We start from the raw sequence: 306 nt of genomic DNA on the forward strand, positions 1-306 counted from the left end.
CTCTGTCCAGCAAGGCTGGACCAGAGCTGTGGGTGCCGGAGGGATGTGGTGATCCCAATGCACTGATTCCTTCACTCGTGCAACCCTTGGGTGAGAGCCTGGGAGTCTGGTGAGCTTTGCCAAAACGGTGGCCTGACAGCACAGAAGTCCCCAGAACCACCAGTGGCTTTCATGAAAATCAAGAGCAATTTGGGTGAGACTGGTGTTGTGTAAACAAGCTTATGTGACCTTAGCTACCTAAACCTGGTCTAGGTTGTCCTCCTGATCTGTCTGGAATGATTTCCCCCCACCTCCTCCCCCCCGCCC

The sequence above is a fragment of the Phaethon lepturus genome, unplaced genomic scaffold (assembly GCF_000687285.1).
Source record: "Phaethon lepturus isolate BGI_N335 unplaced genomic scaffold, ASM68728v1 scaffold39911, whole genome shotgun sequence".
Taxonomy (NCBI): Eukaryota; Metazoa; Chordata; class Aves; order Phaethontiformes; family Phaethontidae; genus Phaethon; species Phaethon lepturus.